Source organism: Natator depressus, chromosome 5 (assembly GCF_965152275.1).
Source record: "Natator depressus isolate rNatDep1 chromosome 5, rNatDep2.hap1, whole genome shotgun sequence".
NCBI classification, from domain to species: Eukaryota; Metazoa; Chordata; order Testudines; family Cheloniidae; genus Natator; species Natator depressus.
In genome coordinates, this window is record NC_134238.1 from 57,484,277 (window position 1) to 57,505,900 (window position 21,624).

A 21,624-nucleotide genomic window follows, 5' to 3' on the forward strand; every position below is an offset into this window, starting at 1 on the left:
GTATCTCACAATGAAGCTTATGGTAAAATTCTACCCCCCCCCCCGCACCAATTTATGACTTTAAAATTGGCCTTGTGGGGTTCCATTAAAGAACCTTGGCCATCTTTGTCCCAGCCTGGCCTGCTGCATGTCTTTCTGTGTATACAATAGACTTTAAATATGTGTGAGCATCTGTTAGTGTATTGCTTCCTGTCTTCTCTCCACACGCCAAGATTTCCACAGTCTGCTGCCATGGTACTTGTGTATGACATTTTGAATTCACGAAGTGCAAAAGCATGACATTTTGAATTAGAAGTTAATTTAACAAAAATATCTGTGGAAAAAGTTTGAGCCCTCAAAAATATGTCAAGTTATATTTTGAGATGTTGAAAGGAAATTAAACAAAATGAACTGGTGACAGTTACACGTGAAAGTTCATGGGGGAAAATATGTGCACTACCTGAGCAACATCATGGTCTACTGTGTAGTGAACTGGACTAGGAGCCAGCTGTGGCCCTAACTTGCTGTGTGATTTTAGGCAATTCACTTCTTTTCTCTGTGCTTCTGTTCCCGCTCCTCTTTCTCTGTTTAAACTGTAACCAATTCTGAAGCAGGGACTCTCTCATAAGTATTTTTACCATGCCTAATACTATGGTGTCCCAATCCCAAATGAAATCTGTGTGCTTGTCTCAGTTACATTAGCCTGTGGGTGCTAATGCAGTACAAATAAATGATGATTAAGCAATCCTAAATTTCTCTGGGAAGCATAAAAATTAGCTGAGGTTTGATAAAGGGGTCAAAGTATGAAGATTGAAATTGGTTTGTAAATATTATGGAAAGGAAAGTGATACTGACTATTTTGTAAATATGCACATATATTGAAATTCACCACATTACACAGTGGCTGAAAAGTGGTTCCCTTGGATGTGTAGACTCATCTTATGTCAGTGTAAAGAGGAAGGATGGAGGCCTCTCTGGATGTTTTAATTTTAAAATGTTGAATTTTTATTTAAAAATGTTAAAAGGATTAAATCAGCATAAACAAGTTCCGCTAATAATTAGGTCCTGATCCTGCAAATGGATCCATGCAGGTGGTCCCTTACACCATCTGATCTTTGAAGGCAATATGGTTCCATGTGGCCTTCCAGAACAGATCCCCTTCCAGGACTGGGATGGTGCTCCTTATCAAGGCCCAAAGCCCCAAAGGTATTTAAGCACCTTCCCCAGATCCATAAAGGGACTTAGGTGTTCCAGCACTGAGCATTGCAATGCCTAACTTTGAGGAGCCTAGAAAATCACTGGAATAACAATGGCATCCACAAAGCCTTCATTAGGTGCCTAGGCTCCCTATACAATGCATAGGGAGAAATAGGTACCAAAGACTGGGTTCCACCCTAAGCCTAAACTAGTTAATGGCAGATGCTGACAAGAAGAGTTGTCCTAAACCCCATGGCTTTCATGAAATTCAGCGCCTAAGTCTGTGTTGCAAGCAGATGCCCATCTCTACTTGAGATCCACAGCCAGGAGCCCCTCTTCTAGAGACTGGTGACTTTGGTTCCTAAGCTGTTTCTTGCAAGAATGAGTTTGGAGTTAGCCATTTGCCTCACAAAATTGTCAGGATGCACAAGGGGAGGAGGAAGAGAGGCCTTCATCATAACCTTTAGCCCAATGATTAGAGCAATCACCCAGGTGTGAGAGACTGCAGTTCAATTCCCCCCCCCCCCCCCGCCTGATGAGGAGAAAGGATGCGAAGAAGGGTCTCCTACCCTTCAGGTGAGTGCCTTAGCCACTGCACTGTAGAGTGATTCTCACTCCTCCTCTCACCCAATTAATATTTAGTTATTTAATTAAAATTGAACAGCTTCAAAGAGAATTTGAGAGCCCCATAAGAATATCCCATATTCTAATGGCTAGGGCATTCACATAAGAAATGGGAGACCCCTGTTAAAATCCCTTCTCAGGAGGTGTAAGGGGGAATTGAACCATGGTCCCCCACATCCCATGTGAGTGGTCTAATTATTAGGTTGAAGGTTATCAGGGAGGACAACTATAGCAGCAGTGTCATAATAATGGAGCTTAGGCAGGTGATAGGTGTCAAGATGCCTAGGATGAGGAAGTAGAGTGAATGCTCAGAGGCAGAAACGTAGATGACTAGGGAACTTTTTACAGTGGAAATTTAGGCACCAAGTAAATTTAGGCATTTATAGGGTTAGGTGCCAGCTGAGTGGGCGTTGTATGGATCACAGTCATACCTAAAACAGAGAGTGAGGCATCTAGTCCTGGGGTTTAGGTCTGATTTCAAAAGGGAATTAGATACCTAAATACCTTTTGAGGATTTGGGCCCAAGAACCAGTTCCTGCTTAAGAGCTATGCAGAAACTGGCTGGCTTGAGATCCTCTTGAGGTTTCAGTGAATTGCCCTCTACCCAAATTTTTCTTTGTTACTTTTGTGTGTGTAAAAGTAGCTCATTCTGGATGAATGGGGGTAGTGACACTAAGTCCCCATGAAACAACAAGATGCTAGAGGAAAAGGAAAATAGAGAAATAGAACAAATGTAAGAGAGAGTGCAAGAACCATCCTACATCTCAATAGGGGACTTTCAGCATGGTATTTCTGCCACTATGTGAGGTTGTAGATGTGCTTCAATCAAAGAAGCCCTCACATGATTCCAAGCTAGCCTATCTTGGCAGTGCATAGGCAGTACATGCTTCTCTAGTGCTTTCTCCTGAAATAAGGAAATTATTCTCCCCAGGCTGAAAGAGTGGCCTTATCTCTTTCTCTAATGCAATGGGCAACAGAATGAAAAGGGGTTTGATATATGGTATTTAGGGAATATCCTTCTGGGTTAATTGTTCAGTGGCCCCCACCTTTGTCCATTCTTTTTCTTAGTGGCGGATTGCTCTGTCACACCATGACATGGCATTTTATGTACATGAAACATCAACATCTCTTACTATTGCACAATGAGAAGTAAATTAATATAGTAATGTTTATTAATTTAAAAATTCTGTTTGCTGTGAGCATTAATATTACTTAGCTACTTATTTTACATTTCACTTGATATACTAATGCAGTTAAAATGAGTAGGATATCTGCTAGTCTGTCAACCAATTCTTAGAAATTCTTTGTGTTTCTTTTCATTGGCCTCTTCTCCCCACTAAGAATTAGAGATGGGAGCACATCAAAAAGTTGAGCTGAGGTAAGCACCAAAGATTTGGTTGTCTGTCTGCAGTTAATGAGGTGGTCTTATCCTTTCCTTCCTTTCACGGCTCCATTGCTCAGCTTCTCAGTGTCTCCATGCTCAGTTCCTATAACTTTCACAAGCCCCCCAGTCCTGCATCAACTCTGTCATTCCCTGTTACTTCTCCCAGATTTATGCTCTCCCTCTTCTGCCCCCAACTTTGATCCCATTGTGAGACCCAATATAATCACCAGTAATTGTGCTGTGACTCATTACAGTATCCCTATTTCATGTTCTCTGGGTCTTATTGCTTAAAGCCACTAGCTCTGTTATGTGTTTCTCAGTGCCCAACCACACTGCCTGTGAGATTTGAAAGGAAAAAAAGAACAGTCTGGAAGTCTCATAAAGCCTATGTTATCACTAATAAGTGATACGATGGTGGAAAACAACAGAAAGGCTAGGAAACCTATAGAGAGAGGGAAGGACTGTTGATTGTAAGGGTGGGTGTGCGGTGGGATAAGTTACACATACAGATCCAAATTGTAAAATATATATTGCTAAGATATGGGCTGTCTTTTTTTAAATGAACCAGTTTGTCCATCCCTACTCTGAATCAATACTAAATTACACTGTACCAATATATATGCTTTGCACTTCTATATTACTCTATACATGAGTACCAGTATCTCAAACTGCTTTACAAACACTAATGAATTTAGTATGACAGTCCTGTGCGAGAGAGAATTGTCATTTTCCCCATTTTTAGAAATGGCCAGTTGTTATAGTTCTATGGCCAGTTGTTATAGTGAAGTGTCCTTAATGGGCCATCAACCTTGAAATAGTTCATTCACAATGGGCTGGCTAGACTGGACGTAAACTACCTTGTGGGAGTTACCTAGGAACAAGCACATTTGAGATATAGGTACATAGCCAATATTCATAACTTCAGATACTGTGGTGATACATGGATTTAAACAGGATAATCTTATTTAGCAAATCATAACTTCTCCATTGACACCTTATGATATACTTTTGTACAAGATTTGTTGCAATTGTATTAGTGGTAATATCAATTATACAAAGGGTCATATTTCAAGCAGACAGCATCAATGAGTTACCCAGCTCCATACATTAAATATGTGACAAAACTGGAATTATAATAACTCACATCTTGAAACTCCTAGATATCTGGGACCACAAAGACAATCTGATTCCTTTCTGATAAGTTGATTCTAGGCATCTTTATTTCTGTAACTTTTTCTGTAACTAAGATTGCACAGAGCTGAAAAACAAGCTCGTTAAGTGTACACACTGGACTTGTAAACTCTGCATGTTCAGAATATATGGACACTTCAGAAAGGTACAGATTAATACAATGTTTGACATAGTTAGCTCACATGGATTCAATTACCATATATGCCAATGACTCACAAATCTACCTCTTTCCTCCTGACCCGTTTCCCTCTGTCGAGTCCCACACATCTGGCACACCATCCTATATAGATATTCAGAGGCAAGATCAAAATAGTAAAAATCAGTAATTCTTCCCCCTCCCATCCTCTGCATTGCTGTGGATAACATGATCATCCTCCCCATCAATCAGGTTTACAGAGTTGGGGGAGTCTTTTGATGTCTCATGACACATGAAGGCCGTGATCAACTTATTGTTTCTTCTTATAAACATTTTTGACCATCCAGTCCTCCTTTTTTTTTTCTCTCTGAGAAAACACACTTCACGTCTTGGTAATTGTAGGCCTGTGTGGCCCTCCCTCACTGTCAGTCTCTGAGGGAGTACACATCTCTTTGCTGTCATGCCCCTGTAAGGACAGTCTAAGATAATGGGGAAGTTAGTCTTGGTGCTCGATCCGTCCAGCGGGGTAGAGCAGGGAGTGGTTCAGGGACCCAAGCCCTCAGACAGGGCAGGGCACCAATCTAAACCCCAACCCTCAGGCAGGGAACCCATGCCCTCAGACAGGGCAGGTACCAAACACAGTCTTGGTTCCAGCCCTCAGGCAGGGGTGAGCACCCAACACAGTCTAGGGGGCTCCAGCCAGGAGTGAGGCACCCAGGTACAATCTGTTCTCCTAGCTCTGGTGGGAGGGAGACAGACAAGCACAGGCTTCTTGGCTTGAAGAAGGGGAGTACTGCCACCTCAGGGTTGGAGTGGCAGGGGTAGGGGGACGAGGCCTGCCCAAGTCCACTGCATCCCAGTCCAAGGCCCTAACAGTGGCAGAGTGGTCTGCCACTGGGTCAGCGAGGAATCCCACCACAACACACTAACCACATTTTGGATACCTCTGCTGCCAGACTACAATCACCTTTCCCTGGGCTCCTTCCTCCCGTCCCATCAGGGTGTACCTTACCCCCAGAATCATCCTCTGTCTCCTCGGGATATATTGCCAGTGGCAATCCTAGCAGCTCTTCAGCATTGGTTGGGTCTGGTAGCTTGGGCAAGTCCTCAGGGTAATTGAAATCTTCTGCAGCCTCCTGCATCAGCAGTGGGGAGAATGCATCCATCTCCTTTGGTAGCTGCCTCCCAACTGAGCTACAGGGCCCACCTTTTATACTTCCTGTTCCTGTCCCGTCCCTTCTGCTTCCTGGTTCCACCCACAATGGAGCGTCTGGCCCTCCCTTGTTGTCAATCTCTGAGAGAGGCCATGTCTCTATGCTACAGTCATCTCCTGCCTTGATTAGTGCATCCTCCTCTCTGACGTGCATATTGCTCTTCACCCCTCCATCCAAAGTGAAGCTGCTAAAGTGATCTTTCTTCCTTATTAATTTGTCCTCATTATACCCTCTTCTGGTCCTTCCACTGTATCAATTTAAGGGTTCTATGCAACTCCATCCTGGCCTACACCTTAGATCTCATTGCTTATCATGTCTCTCTGCACATAAGAAGGGCCATACTGGGTCAGACTAATGGTTCATCTATCCCGGTATCCTGTCTTCTGATAGTGGCCAATGCCAGATGCTTCAGAGGGAACAATCAGAACACGTAGCCATCAAGTGATCCATCCCCTGTTGTCCAGTCTCAGCTTCTTGCAATCGGAGGCTTGGGGCACTCAGAGCATGAGGTTGCATTCCTGACCATCTTGGTGAATAGCCCTAGATGGACCTATCCTTTATGAACTTATCTAACTCATTTTTTACCCCCCTTGTACATTAGGCCTTCACAATATCCCATGTCAATGAGTTCCCCAGGTTGACTGTACATTGTGAGAAGAAGTACTTCCTTTTGTTTGTTTTAACCCTGCTGGTTCTTGTGTTATGTGAAGGAGTAGATAACACTTCCTTATTTACTTTCTACAAACCACTCACAATTTTATAGATCTTTATCATATCCCTTCTTAGTTGTCTCTTTTCCAAGATGAACAGTCCCAGTCTTTTTTATCCCCCCTCATACGGAAGCTGTTCCCTACCCTTAATCATTTTTATTGCCCTTCTCTGTACCTTTTCCAGTTCAAATATACATATTTTTGAGCTGGGGTGACCAGAACTGCATGCAGTATTCAAGATGTGGGTGTACCATGGATTTATATAGTGGCATCATGATATTTTCTGTTTTATTATCTATCCTCTTCCTAATCGTTCCTAACATTCTGTTAGCTTTTTTGACTTCCGCTGCACATTGAGCAGAGGTTTTCAGAGAACTACCTACAGTGACTCCAAAATTTGTTTCTCGAGTAGTAACAGCTAAGTTAGACCCCATCATTTTGGATGTATAGTTGGTATTATGTTTTCCAATGTGCATGACTTTGCTCTGCAAGAGCTGCCTTATACCCTTCTTCCTGTTCTTTGCGGTTTCTTCAGTGCTACCCGCTATGCATAGAATCACCTCCCAGTCCTCTCTGTTTGGCCCTTTCCCTCTCTATTCTAGTCTCTCCTAAAGACTAACATCTTCCACGCGCAAGCACTAGATTACAGTAGTCAAAACTTTCCTCACCATAGCATGCTATAAAATAGAGAGAGTGAGTGAGAAAGGGATCAAGGCATGAGAGAGAAATAACATAATTTCATATAGTATATCAAGAAGCATGAACAGTGCAAAGAAACTGTATAATCTTCCTATTTTAACCCTAGGCCTGGTCTACAATTAAAATTTAGAGTAATGTATCTACGTTTCTCAGAGATGTGAAAAAAATCACACCCCAAGTGCAGTCGCTATGTTGATCTACTCCCCAGTGTAGGTGTGGCTAGGTCGACTGACAGAAGCATTCTTCTGTCTAGCTACTGCTTCTTGGGGAGGTGGATTTCCTTCAGCGATGGGAACCCCGCCACTTGTCTCTGTGGAAAGGATCTACACTACAGCAGCATAGCTATGCTCCGTAGCTGTGCAGCTGTATCGCCTGCAGTGTAGACAAGCCCTTAATCTGCTCTCCCTGCCCCGGAATTGTCTCGTGGCTCTCACTTGTATATCATCTTAAAATTAGATCATAAACTCCTCGGGGCAGTGACTGCCTCTTTTATTTGTTTTGCAAAGCACCTAGCACATTGTATAAATAATCATCGTACTGTAAAAACATATTCATCTTTTTTTAATTTTTCCACAGGGATTATGAATAATGTAAAGCATTATTTCACTCTCCTGATCTTGGAGTCACTATAAAATCTCATCTGCTAAAAACTGTTTTTCTTACCTTTAAAGCCATCTGTAAAGCTTTGTCTGCTATAATAGTTTTCACTTAAATGGGACTAAAATATTTTTATTGTTTAATGACAGTTTTTGAAGGCTAAATATTTAACAAATTCTCCGCTTCAGAAAGGTGCCAGGTAGCCTCTGAAACATTGCTAAGTAAAACAGCTGTTTATCACTTTATCTGCATTATCCATACAAAAAAGGGGGCATTGTCATGAGTCTTGTGTCTTTTTGTGTATTTTCCCCCCTTTTCTTCTCATAGATTATATTGTTAAGTGTTTTTTGGTTTCTTTTGGAAACATAATTCTTCATTAGAATCTATTAACAATGGGGATATTCCAAAAGATGTGATAGAATCAGACCCAAAATTCCTATGTACTGCAGCCTTTTGCCCCAAAGATCACAGGGGAAGGAGCTCTCTGCTGCTACCTAGTGGTGAGCCAGAGGAAGTGACAGAATGAGCCAGGGTTTATTTGCATCGTTGATGCATGCCATGCCAGTGAGAAGGGTTTTTTTGGTTAAAATTCATGTATGATTTGGGTGGAGGGGTAATGAAATCATTACAACTCTACTAGTGTAGGTTAGGGGCACCTGTACTTCTACGTTGGCTCTGGCCACTATGCAGGATCCGGGTCTTCAGTTGCTTAACCCAGTTACAGTGATAGCAGCTCTCGGGATTATGGGGAGGTGAAAAGGGTGTGTGTGTGTAAAATATTACTACTGCAGAGTGGTAGCATGTTAGACCCACTTCACCCTGTTGTAAGTGACGACACAAGTTGCAGAGAAACAATCAGGCTTAGGTGAATATGCAGCAAAAAACCAAAAACAAGCCGAACCCTAAGGCAGCTAGTCTCAGAGCTCAGGTCAGCTGCCTAGGCTTGTGTTCTGGGGCTAAAAATAAAGTGTAGACATTCAGGCTTGGAAACCTGGCAAGGAAGGAGGGTTTTGGAGATCAGGCTCTAGCTTGAGCCCTGAGACCCTTTTCCCGCACCAGTTTTCCAAGCCTGGGCTCCAGCCTGAGCCTCATCATACACTGCTATTTTTAGTCTTGCAGCACAAGCCTGAGTCAGTTGACCTGAGCTCTGAGACTCACCATGGGTCTTTTTCTGTTGTATAGATGTACCCTTAGAGGCTTATAGATAGACTAGTGATTTTGCTGACTGCAAGTCTAACTACTTGTGGCTGGTACACTTTGCTTTCCTTTACATCTTTGTACTTTCTTTCAGGAAATACTTTGCAGGAAATAAATACTGTGTGTGAATGTTTGACCTCATATTCTCTACTGTGCCTATACTGCCAGAATTGGATTAAGGGGACAGCAGAAGGAAGGGGAGAGAAGAAGATAGCAGTTTGGTATTTATTTGATGCAGTATGGTCTAGTGAATAGAGCACTGGACTGGTCTCAGTAATCTTGGGTTCTCTTGCTGGCTCAGCTACTTGCCTGCTGGCTGACCAACCGTGGGAAAATCACTTTGTATGGGAAAACTGTTATGTATTCTAACTGTATATTGTGTTATAGTGTCGTTTTTAAAAATGTGTTCACAATCGCCATCTTCAATTCTGTAAAGTTGTTTGGGAGCCATGTTGGTCTCCCTTCTTGTTGCGCTTTTGGTGCTCTTTTTCTGTAAGGTGGGAAAAGATTGGTCATGTGATCTGGCAATTTTGCCCAGAGACAAGAGAGTATATAAGCTCCTCTCACAGGCTATAAGGTGCTGTTCATCATGGTGGCAGCCTTTGTCCACGTCAGTCATCGGTCGTCGTGAGCAGTCTCCGAGAGGCAACACATCACTCATCCCTACTTATTTAAGATTGAGGGATTCTGGTCCAACAGCTGATTTGATTCATGTTCCTCCTGTGCACATCACCATCACCAGGTCTAGGTTGTCCATCACACCGGAGCTGAAGCAATTGGTCAGACACGACCCTCCCTCCATGACTGACGTCTCGTCTGTAAAGTATAGATTTCTTGACTGTTAGTCCATAATATCTATAAGGGCTAGAGCGCTTGGGCTTTGCACCCTTGATTTCAAATCACAGAGTGTTTTTCTTTTACTTACCTGTACACAATAAACTGTTCACCTTTTTATTCACCTTTAATTTTGTCCCTCTTCTGTTTCACTGAGACCAGAGGTGACAGACCCTAAGTCAGGGATAACCCGAACTTCCATCATTAGCAGGGGTCCTTTAATACCCCCCTTTAATTCCCTTTTCCCCTAACAACTTCATCTCCCTGTGTCTCAGTTTCCCTATCTGTAAAACAGAGATAATGATGCTTACCTCCTTTGTAAAGGGCTTTGAGATCTACTGATGGAAAGTGCTATGTAAGAAGGAGGTGGTATTATTATATTATTTGCCCTAAAAGAAATTCCAATAGACTCCACTGAGAATCTTCAATTGCTCTATGATCTTTCTTGGCCTCTGCTGAGGGACCAGTAGTCTCAGGGAGCAGAAACACCATCCAGCTAGTGCTTTGTTCCAAAAACTTAGTTGCTCGCTAGAACAAGTAGCAATTAGCTAAAATTGGCTGTGCTAGTGACTTATGTTGCTTTGTGCCAGTTGTTTGACTCATCTGAAAAATTATACTAGGGATAGTAATTACTTCAAAGAGGCATTATGAGGATCACTTAGTAGTTTGTACAATTTTTTGAAAATGTAAAGTGTAACGTCCCATTATAGTTTTTGAATGGAATGGAATGTCACACCTTAACTTTTACAGCCCATGCCTCCTTTCCCTTTGTTTCCAGTACAGAAGAATCTAGTTTTGGGCCTCCCTTACTGCACACCTTACCCTTACCCTCTAGACAGACTCTTTTCTGTGGGTTAAAGTGCCTCAGTATTTAAGAGTCTAAAGTCCCATTGACTTGCGCTTAGAAGCTTTTGAGAATTGTATTCTATATTTTTAGAGGGGTGTTTGCCTGTCAAATATCCCTCCTACCATTGCTTTCACAGGATACCTCTTTTGGACCCAGTTTCACTCCTAATCTTCTACCAAAGAAGAAAATCACATAAAACAATAAAGCATCTGAGTAAAATATGTCTTATTGAATTCAGATGGTGGGCAAACTAGATAGAAAATAGCAGGTTTTGCTAGTTTAGCCACACACAACTACTCAACTCTGAATACATTATTGGTTGTTCTTTCAGATTATTTGACCTTTTCTTTATGCAGATATTCTTGCAAGAGTATAGTGGCAAATTGACTTTGCCGTGACACTCCTGCTCCATTCTGGGCAGATGACAAAAAATCCATACAATGCACATTAATGTCAAACTAACGTATACTTGTTGCTGCAGGCTTTACTGTGATTCGCTGTTCCCTCAGCCTTTTTTTGTGCCCCAGGGTACATGCCTAAGAAATGTACACACTTTATGTGCAGGCCAAATATGAGTCAGAGATTCAAATAAACAGGTGGAGGGGAAAATGGCGGGTGAAATGGCCTGCAACAGTATGTTCTTAGGAACAACCTTCTAATGACCTGTATCTGCACCTCTGTTACCTGCTGAGGTATTGTATGCTTTCAAAAAGAAAAGGAGTACTTGTGGCACCTTAGAGACTAACCAATTTATTTGAGCATAAGCTTTCGTGAGCTACAGCTCACTTCATCGGATGCCGATGAAGTGAGCTGTAGTTCACGAAAGCTGATGAAGTGAGCTGTAGCTCACGAAAGCTTATGCTCAAATAAATTGGTTAGTCTCTAAGGTGCCACAAGTACTCCTTTTCTTTTTGCGAATACAGACTAACACGGCTGCTACTCTGAAACCTGTATGCATTCAGGTTTTTCCCTGGAAATGTGGATCAGTCAGTGTTGTAAACGTATTTGTCCCTGTCAAACAGCTCACAGGTTCTGGAGTCTGTGCGTACCTTGAAAGGTTCCGTTATGTCTCATGCCAGGGTTCTCATAGGAGTTTCCTACACCGTCAGATGCAACAATAACTGCAGTTTAAATACAAACTTGTTAGCCTTTCATCATAACAAATATTAATTGAACCTGGAATCTCTCTAATTGCCTAAAACTTCCTGTCTCTGGAGAAATGTTAACCTTCCCAGGAAATGGTGAGCAAATATGATCATAGTGTTCTAGACAATGTATACTTACTGTATGCCAGATTAAACTACCATTTGATTCATATTTTGTATTTTTAATATATTATGCCAGGAGAGAGTTTGCTGGGGTTTTTTCCTATTGGCTGCCAGCTTCAAGTCTGTTTAGAAAAAAAGAATTCCTGGTCAGTACTCTGCAACTTGTCTCTCTTAGCATTATCTATGTAAATGTAGTTAATTGCTTGTAGGTTTATTATTATACATTTATCCACATTGAGCTATGTTTTCTATTTATTGGTTCTGTCATCTAAAATAACCAAATACCTCAAATCTATTGTAATATTGGTCCATGTTTGGACTATTTGAATTTTTGTAGCTCTGGGTAGAATTGTGGTATTACTGGCAAAAATCACCCTGTTCTGGGGCTCTGCTAAAAGAGAAGTTGCCTGCATTAAGCCAAATAAAAGGCAGGGATTTTTTTTAAAGATATCACTGAGTGTTTTAGAACATAAGGCCAGAAGAATCATATAAAATGAAAAACTATTTGTGTTTTTTTTTCTCCTGAATTTTATTATTGACTTGGAAATGGCCCCATTTCTGCCAAAACTTGTGCTAAGGTAAATTCATTTTTCCAAGTGCTATAGAGGCTTTCTCTGGGGAATCAAGAAAATGGAATATTTTCAAATGGAGGGTGCTCTCAATGTGCCATAGAGATTTCACAAATCTGTGTGTACTTTTTAAACGAGTTATGGTCCATTTTCAAGAGGAAATGGGTCCATTTTTATCAGATGATGGATTTGTATTGAAACTTGGACTTCTGTGATGTTTTTCATTTTTTTTTCATTGTGAAAACAGGAATTTCAGATAAATTTTTCAGATAGTGAAATGGGAGGAGGTGGTGGGAAGGCTTCTTACAAACAGGGAAGAATTGGTAGGGGAAGTAGAAGTGGGTGGCAACCTAGGCAGCAGTGACCATTAGATGGTTGAGTTCAGGATCCTGACAAAAGGAAGAAAGGAGAGTAACAAAATATGGACCCTGGACTTCAGAAAAGCAGACTTAGGCTCCCTTAGGGAACTGAGGGGCAGGATCCCCTAGGGGCTAATATGAGGTGGAAAGGAGTCCAGGAGAGCTGGCTGTATTTTAAAGAAGCCTTACTGAGGGCGCAGGAACAAACCATCCTGATGTGCAGAAAGAAAAGCAAATATGGCAGGTGACCAGCTTGGCTTAACCGTGAAATCTTCAGTGAGCTTAAACTCAAAAAGGAAGCTTACAAGAAGTGGAAATTTGGACAGATGACTAGGGAGGAGTATAAAAATATTGCTCGAGCATGCAGGGGTGTAATCAGAAAGGCCAAAGCACAATTGGAGTTGCAGCTAGCAAGGGAAGTGAAAGGTAACAAGAAGGGTTTCTATAGGTATGTTAGCAACAAGAAGGTGGTCAGGGAAAGTGTGGGACCCTTACTAAATTGCAGAGGCAACGTAGTGACAGATGTGAAAAAAGCTGAAGTACTCAATGCCTTTTTTCCCTCCATCTTCACAGACAAGGTCAGCTCCCAGACTGCTGCACTGAGCAACACAGTATGGGGAAGAGGTGAGCAGCCCTCAGTGGTGAAAGAAGAGGTTAAGGACTATTTAGAAAAACTGTACATGCACAAATCTATAGATCCAGCTCTAATGCATTCAAGGGTGCTGAGGGAGTTGACTGATGTGATTCCAGAGCCACATTGGCCATTATCTCTGAAAATTCGTGGTGATCGGGGGAGGTGCCGGACGATTGGAAAAAGGCAAATATAATGCCCATATTTTAAAAAGGGAAGAAAGAGAACCCAGGGAACTACAGACTGGTCAGCCTCACTTCAGTCCCCGGCAAAATTATGGAGCAGGTCCTCAAGGAATCCATTTTGAAGCACTTGGAGGAGAGGGAGGTGATCAGGAACAGTCAACATGGATTCACCAAGGGCAAGTCATGCCTGACCAACCTGATTGCCTTCTATGATGAGATAACTGGCTCTGTGGATACGGGGAAAGCAGTGGATGTGATATATCTTGACTTTAGCAAAGCTTTTGATACGGTCTCCCCCAGTAATCTTGCCCGAAAGTTAAATAAGTATGGATTGGATAAGTGGACGATAAACTGGATAGAAAGCTGGCTAGATTGTTGGGCTCAATGAGTAGTGATCAACGTTTTGATGTCTAGTTGGCAGCCGGTATCAAACAGAGTGCCCCAGGGGTCGGTCCTGGGGCTGCTTTTGTTCAATATCTTTATTAATGGTCTGGATGATGGGATGAATTGCACCCTTAGCAAGTTCACAGATGACACTAAGCTGCGGGGAGAGGTAGATACGCAGGGGGGTAGGGATAGGGTCCAGAGTGACCTAGACAAATTGGAGGATTGGGCCAAAAGAAATCTGATGAGGTTCAATAAGGTCAAGTGCAGAGTCCTGCACTTAGGAAGGAAGAATCCTATGCACCGCTACAGGCTGGGGACCGACTGGCTAAGCAGCAGTTCTGCAGAAAAGGACCTGGGCATTACAGTGGACGAGAAGCTGGATGAGTCAGCAGTGTGCCCTTGTTGCCAAGAAGGCCAACAGCATATTGGTCTGTATTAGGAGCATTGCCATCAGATTGAGGTAAATGGTTATTTCCCTCTATTTGGCACTGGTGAGGCCACATCTGGAGTATTGTGTCAAGTTTTGGTCCCCTGACTACAGAAGGGATGTACACAAATTGGAGAGAGTCCAGAAGAGGGCAACAAAAATTATTAGGGGGCTGGGGCACATGACTTACAAGGAGAGGCTGAGGTTATTTAGTCTGCAGAAGAGAAGAGTGAGGGGGGATTTGATAGCAGCCTTCAGCTACCTGAAGGGAGGTTCCACAGAGGATAGAGCTAGGCTGTTCTCAGTGGTGGCAGATGACAGAACAAAAAGCAATGGTCTCAAGTTGCAGTGGGGGAGGTTTAGGTTTGATATTAGGAAAACTATTTCAATAGGAGGGTGGTGAAGCAGTGGAATGGGTTACCTAGGGAGGTGGTGGAATCTCCATCCTTAGAGGTTTTTAAGGCCTGGTTTGACAAAGCCCTGGCTGGGATGATTTAGTTGGTGTTGGTCCTGCTTTGAGCAGGGGATTGGACTGGATGACCTCCTGAGGTCTCTTCCAACCCTAATATTCTATGATTCTAAGGCTGTGCCAAATAGTGTGAAATGAAGCTGAAAGCATTTTTCTTACAGAAATCAGTGAAATGGACATTTGAACTTCATACAGCACTATGATTTTACCAGAGACATCTTCAGGATCTTATTAGAGGAAATGTCTTTACTGGAGGCTGCTAGAGACTCTTGAAACTTGATTGCATGTGCTAAATCTACTTGTGACTTTACACTATGAATCTTAGTTAGTGACCATAGCTTGTCAAAGAAAGTTCCCATTTCTTTATTAATCTTTTTAATCATCAAATGTACCATAAAGATGTTTGAAATAATATTGCTGTTGACACTCTTTTTCTTTTTAAAATGGTGGAGAATATAATCTGGTTCAATTAGTTTCAGTTAAAGAGAACAGTCCCTCTGTTCAAGTGGTTGGTTTGCTGCATAATGTCCTTCTTTTGAGAAGCTTTTTAGAAATACTTCTTTTCACTAAATAAAGAAATTTAACTCTTGAACATATTGCAAACCAGCTGCAGATTTGTATATTGCCCAACTTTGGTAAGGAGCAAAGTTAGTGTGAGAACTAGCAGGTTAACACGGGAAAAACATAGCACCTGATATGTGTCGGCACAAAGTGTCTACTTCTGGAAACAGGCCAGTAAGTATTAATGAACTGAGATTCTTATCTGTATGGCTCAGATCCTTGAAAATAAGAATGTATAATATTCCCCCCTAGTAATTCAGGGAGTTATTGTTGTTTGCAGACATACTCTATGCAAAGTGACTAGTGTAGGAGGGAGAGATGGATTATATGAAACATCTGTCAAAAGATTCAGCAAGTGGGTGACACTTTTGTCTTTGATGTTATCTGAACTGAAGATAGAGGCACAGCCTTTCAAAGCTAGGTACGTACAATTGGGCACGTACACTTGTGTGCCCTTAATTTGTCATAGAAGTGCATGTAATTCCAGTAATTAAATGTACACAGGATCAGTTAAGCATTTAACTGACCATATACATGTATAAATGTGACTTCAACACATACGTGTTTTTTTTTTTTTACAAGCAGAAACCAAGTGCATCAGTGTTTGCCTGTGAAATGCAGCCCTCATGGCTCAAAAGGTGACACCTGTCTCAACATGAGTAAAAGTATCAAATTTGAAATTTTTCTTTTAAGTAGCATTCTAAGGATGTCTTTTGGGGGATTTGAACAACAGCAGGAGAAGGCTGGCTAGCGCTGGAGTTACATGTTGTATGTGGTCAAAACTCACTCCTTTCCTTGGGTTTATTAACAAAATTACTGGAAGTAAAACATAAACCCCTCTTCTCCCTAGGTCTGGCTCTTCCTTGAGTTCCTCCATTTAAAATTTACCAGCCAGACATTAGATTCCTCTGACTTCTAACCAACAGTTCTGTAGGTTGCTTAAAACCATTTATAACACCTTCCACGATATGCTTTAACCATCTATTCATATCTGTAACTTGTCTGTATAACCCTTCTGCCAGGTGGAGCCAGCAGCAATCAGGGCTGCATTCAATATCTAGGGGTTCCTTTTCAACAATACAACACAGAACCAGCTCGAGCCCCCACCCAGTGACCTGGGAAAATGACACACCACTCCGGGGCAATACTTCCCCACTCGCAAGCACAGAGTCTGAGTGTGGAAAAGAAACTTTTAATGAAAGGAGGGAAGTCACCCGAAATTAATCAGGGAAAATGCCACAAGCAGGATTCATAATAATAAAACTGTGATCAGGACACACACCCCAGAGTGCAGGGGGTAGTGTCTTCTGCCTCATGTTCTTGAGTTCTACAACCAAAGGGCCTTTTCTGTGCCCCTCTCCTCACCATATTCCACTCATAGTGGTTGTCCTTCGTCAGTGAGGACCCAGGGTTTAGAGGTGCATTTGTGTGAGTTCACCTCCCAACCCGGGAAGAAGGCATCTTGCTTGCTCCACCATCTAAGCACTTGCTTTGGCTGGCCGCCCCACCAGCGTGATCCCTCTCTGGCGATCGACCCTCCAGCCATGGTTCCTTTTCACTGGCTGCCCCGCCAGCTGCGGTTCCTTTCTGCTGGCTGCCCTGCCAGCTGCTCATTCCGCTCATTGCCTTACCAGCCAATTGTTGCCTTGCCATCCGCTTGTTCTGCTCAGTGCATCACCAGCCACTCATTTGCCGGCCGTCAGTCACCTTCTGCTGCCACCTGCCTCTCTGCTGTGAACTCTGCACATCAGTCTCTTAGTGATTTTCAGCTCTTTGCAGGCTGGGCAGGAACACTGCACCACGACAAGTGATTTCAGCTCTCATTTGAGCACTTTAACAAAACAAAGGGCTCCTAATGAAGCCTATTGAGCTCTATCTTTGAACAGTGGGGAAGAACAGGTTAAACCAGATTGGGGACCCTTAGGGAGAGTCCCTACTTCCTGGCTGGGTTACCTATCCCCCCCCTCTTACCTTCATGGGGTCTGGCATTTGAGCCCTTGGCTTAGTGAGTTTTTTTCATCGGAGGGTGACCCCTCAATTGGGACAAGCTCAGCACAGTTCTGCTCCCCTTTAGTCATACAATGAAGATAACAAGAATTGATAACATTTCACTACCCCTGCATTCAATAGTGAAGTGATTTGTAACCCAACACCAGCCAAAGCTGATCACCTGGAGCTGCACAACTCCTGTTTGCTAGATACCTATGGAGAGTAGGTCTGTTCATGAAAATACAGTTTGCTCCTGAAGTCTCTCCCCACTCCCGAACTAGAGCTGTCAGGGGAGAGTTCATTCACACCCTGCTTACATGCGTAACATCCAGTAATAATTTATTAAGTTTTTATAAACTGGTTATAAATGTACTCAATATAATGAGTGGATGAAGGTGTAGAAGGGTGATTTGGTTTCATGAAGGATTTTGATATTTTGAAATTTATTTTCATTCTGGTTTGGAAATAATCAAAAAATTCTAAATTAGCTGTGAAAGGGAATGGACAGCCCTAGCTTGAGGACAGTTTGCCGGGCAGGTTGTCCGGGACTCTGGTGGTCCTGAGGTTCCCAATTCTGATAAAGCCTATTTGGCAGAGTAACCTGAACCCTGATTCCAAGGCAGGCAGCCTGGCAGGTCAGGTAGCTATGGTTCCTGGAAGCCCTGAGTTCCCTGACTCTGAGGCAGTTTACTTGGAGGGTTGTCACAAAGCAGGGGACCCTAGGTGTCCAGGCTGCCAAGAAGACATGAGCCTTGTATTGCCCAGCACCCTCCTGGACAATATAAGCTCGTATAAAGTCCATCATTTATTAATAGAAAATGATATGCGCAAACCTATCCCAAATTGAGTTTGCTAAGTACTTCAATCCAAACACAGTGGTTTACATAAAACACCAAAACACATTTATTAACTACAAAAAGATAGGTTTTAAGTGACTATAAGTAATATGGCATATAAATCAGAATTGGTTACAAAGAAATAAAAGATAAAATGCAACTAACACCTAACTTAACAAGCTAAGTGAATACAAAGCAAAGGTCTCTCTCACCACATGTTTCAGCAGTCTTACTGGCTGAACCTCTTTCAGCAGGATATCTCCTCTCTCCTGTGCAAGTCCAATGCTGCTTCCTTTGTTGTTTGTGTGTTGATGCTGCCGTGAGTAGAGAGCAAGGGAGAGATTATTTGGGGCATCTGCCTTCTCTTGTTATAGCTCTTTCTCTTGTGCAAGAATCACATCCAGCTGATGTTCAGGAGACAGAAAATCAGGGCATGGCCACACTTGCGGATGTAGAGTGCTTTGAGTTAAACCAGCCTTCGTAGAGCGGAGTAGGGAAAGCGCTGCAGTCTGTCCACACTGACAGCTTCAAGCGCACTGGCATGGCCACATTTGCGGCACTTGCAGTGGTATTGGGAGCGATGCATTATGGGTAGCTATCCCAGCATGCAAGTGGCTGCAACATGCTTTTCAAATGGGGTGAGGGTGGAGTGTGACAGGGAGTGTGTTGTGTGTATGTGGGGGGAGAGAGAGTGGGTTTTTGGGGGGCTGAGAGCACGTCAGCATGCTGTCTTGTAAGTTCAGACAGCAGCAGACACCCCTCGCCCCCCGCCTCTCTCTCTCTCACACAGCATTCCACACTAATGGTTGCTTTGTCTTGGAGGAGATAAGCAGCCGGCTGCCAGAAACAGAGCTTTCAAAGGGCATTTCCACATTCCTACAGCTAATTCCAAACAATGACATGAGTGGCCACTTGACTTAAGGGGATTATGGGATGTTTCTGGAGGCTGATCAGAGAGCAGTAATGCAACACCTCGTTCACATTGGCACTGCGGCGCTCCAGCAAGAGCGCAGAAAACGTTATTCCACTCGCCAAGGTGGAGTACCAGCAGCGCTGTAGCCACGGAGTCAGAGCGCTCTATGTTCCTTGCCAGTGTGGATGGGTAGTGAGCTAGTGCGCCTGGGGCTCCTTTATTGCACTGTAACTCTCAAGTGTAGCCAAGCCCCAACTAGCCATGGACCTTAAACTGCTTCTTTGTCAAAATGTAGATCTTTTGTCCACCCCCTCGCTCCTATGGAAGAGTGGTCACTTAATCAGGTGATGGCCCCTTTGATCCCGTTGACACCTGGCTGAGGCGTTGGCTCATCTTCTGTCTCTAGGACTCTTGTGTGTGACTTCCCTCCAGAATAGGTTGGAACATGCTTGGGTAATATTATACAGTGGAATCTTATATCTTTACATACAATATTACCCCACATATTTTACCAGGACAGTAATGATCAGCAAACCCAGAGTTTTCAAATGATACCTTAGACGGTATGCTTTATACAAAATTTAACATGGTCTCGTAAGAGGAGTGAACACAGGGTGCAGATAGTCACACAGATGGAACTATTTTAAATTTTTTGCTTGCTAACTTGATCTAGTTGATTATCTTAATCACATATAAAGTAGGTTTTTTTGTGAGTGGGGAGATGAATTCCAAACTTCCATCCTTGGGAGCATTAATTCTCTCTCTTTTCCACATAGCCTCCATTTTCAAAATGGTTACTTTGAGGAAGTGAAATTTATTTCTTGTCTGCTTCTGGATGCCTAGTGTTTACAGCAATTGTAGGTGATATTTTGCTCTTCTCCTGCTACTTTATTTTCCATATTACACTATCTAATAACATTGTGATCAATGACACTTGACAAAATAGCTTAATCTACCCATGGAATAACCTTTCTGGGAAAGAGCATCCAAGATATAAACAATAGCCCCTGCAGATTGACAAGGTCAGTGTTGCCTCAGGTTAGGTTTTGTTCCCTGGGTAATGGCATATATTTTAATTTTATGGTCAGGCTTTTCTCAGGTAGACTCAGTTACCCCTCAGTGCAGCATGTTGGGTGACTTTTCTTGTTACTTTAGTTCTCCTATGTTTGACAGTTTTCTTTACAATTTATACTTGTATTTGGATGAGGTAGCTTGGATCTGGAGTTGTGCTTGTCATCATGTAAGTACTAGGTATAACTCTTTTTCTCTTTCCTATTCTTCCACTACCCCATTAGTCTGCAAGATGATTATCTTCTCATGACTACAGTAAAGTGAGAGACCTTACTCCTACTTCCTTCCCCTAGTACTGTCATTATCTGTCTTGGGTTAGAAATAAATTCAGCTGGAACTAGGCAGCTAGCCAGGTTGCACACTACAGTATTAGTGCACTAGCCTTTCAACTCACAGACATGATATGAAATACAGGTTACAATTAAAAATAACTTTGCTCTCACCCTAGTCCCCATTTGTGCCCAAAATGAAAACCACTGCACAGTTTGATACAGTTGTTAGTCTCTGCTCACTAGTGCCATCTGAGTAAAATAACAAAGGTGTTGTTGCAGGTCAGAAGTGAAGTGTATTAGCAGAGCTTTCACTGTAACTTTTTCAGGCCAGTGCTATAAATCTTTCATATTTGTGAACTCTAAATTCACTCACTAACTTAAAGTGCAATTGGAATTAGATAACTTCAAGTATCACAGTGTTCATTGTATCTATATGGAAAACCTGAAAGCCTGTTTAGTTCTTACTTTTTTATTTTTATTTTTTACAACAGGTATTTTTACTTTGAGGAACAGAAAAAGAGTGAAGAGCAGAAAATTTACTTTCTTCTCGCTACAATAACCAACTGTCTTGGGTATTTGTTTAAGGAGTGTTCTGACAAACATCAGAATGTTGGTGTGGTGATTTAAGGACTCAGTCTATCCAAAGTATGAATTTTGGTCTACTATGAAGTTATTCTTATTCCACAGTCAACTTTAGGCACAGTCAACCTGTGGAACTTATCGCCAAGGGATGTTGTGAAGGCCAAAAGTATAACTGGGTTATACTGGGTTCATCAAAAGCTATTAGTCAGCATGTCCAGGGATGCACTCCCATGCTGTGGCGGCCCTAAACATCTGACTGCTAGAAGCTGGGACTGGATGGCAGGAAGTGGATCACTTGATAAAGTGTCCTGTTCATTCTCTCTGAAGACAGCCATTGTCAGAAGGCAGGATACTGGGGTAGATGGACCATTGGCCTGACCTAGTACTGCCATTCTTATGTTCCATGATACAGCAATTTCTATGCAGCTATATCTGTGGATATCCACCACTGCTGAGCCCATAAGCACATCTCTCTCCCAGACTAGATACAATGGAG

General features: G+C 42.5%; 1 long non-coding RNA gene across 1 annotated transcript in view; it reads left to right on the plus strand.

Moving 5' to 3' along the window:
* LOC141987480 (uncharacterized) overlaps positions 1–21,062 on the plus strand; it is an 83,719-nt gene extending 62,657 nt beyond the window's left edge. Inside the window, exon 3 of the long non-coding RNA XR_012639549.1 lies at positions 21,038–21,062. This is a non-coding gene — a long non-coding RNA (uncharacterized LOC141987480). The remainder of the gene's footprint in view (positions 1–21,037) is intronic.
* The last annotated feature ends 562 nt before the right edge of the window (positions 21,063–21,624 follow it).